An 857-nucleotide genomic window follows, 5' to 3' on the forward strand; every position below is an offset into this window, starting at 1 on the left:
AGCTTGGCAATTTCTTAAAAACACTAAATATCTTAGCAATTATATTCCTGGATATTTCTCCCAGAAAGATAAAAATTTAACGTTTACTAGAAAACTGTACATTTGTATTTATGGTGACTTTATGTTTAGTAGCCCCAAAATGAAAGCAATTCAATGTCCTTTAATGGGTGAATGGTTAAACAAATAGTGGCAAACCCTCACCATCAAATACTGCTTAGCAATAGACATTAAGAAATTATGCATATACCCAGAAAGCTGGATGAATTTCTTGAGAATTAATCTGAGTTTTAAAGGCCAACCTCTAAACGTTGTGTACTGTTATATCATTTATAAAACACTATTGAAATGATAAAAGTATAAAGATAGGGAACTAAATAGTGATTGCCAGTGTTTAAATGGGTAAGGGAAGGGAGGGAGAAGGAGCTACAAAAGGTTAAGAGGAGGCAAATGCATTGATAGAACTGTTCTGTATCTTGATGGTATCATTATCAATATCCTAATTGTTGCAGGCTTAAAATGTATCCCCTCAAATTTACATGTTGAAGTCCCAACTCTCAGCACTTTAGAGTATGGCCATATTTCGAGATAAGACTTTAAAATCTTTCTCTTTTTAAAAAATCTTTTTATTTATTTATTTGTTTTAAGGGTCTCACTGTGCAGCTTGGACTCACAGTGATTTTCCTGTCTCAGCCTCTCCAGCACTGGGGTTATAGGAATGCACCACCATGTCCCATCTTTTTTTCCGTAATTTTGTTGCGAAACAAATAGCAATGAGACAGTTTCAAACCAAATTGGTAGGACAGTTTCAATAATTAACACATTGCATACATTCTTCCTAGTGGTTAATTGCTGTACAA

The sequence above is a fragment of the Octodon degus genome, unplaced genomic scaffold (genome assembly GCF_000260255.1).
Source record: "Octodon degus isolate 3935 unplaced genomic scaffold, OctDeg1.0 scaffold00187, whole genome shotgun sequence".
Taxonomy (NCBI): domain Eukaryota; kingdom Metazoa; phylum Chordata; class Mammalia; order Rodentia; family Octodontidae; genus Octodon; species Octodon degus.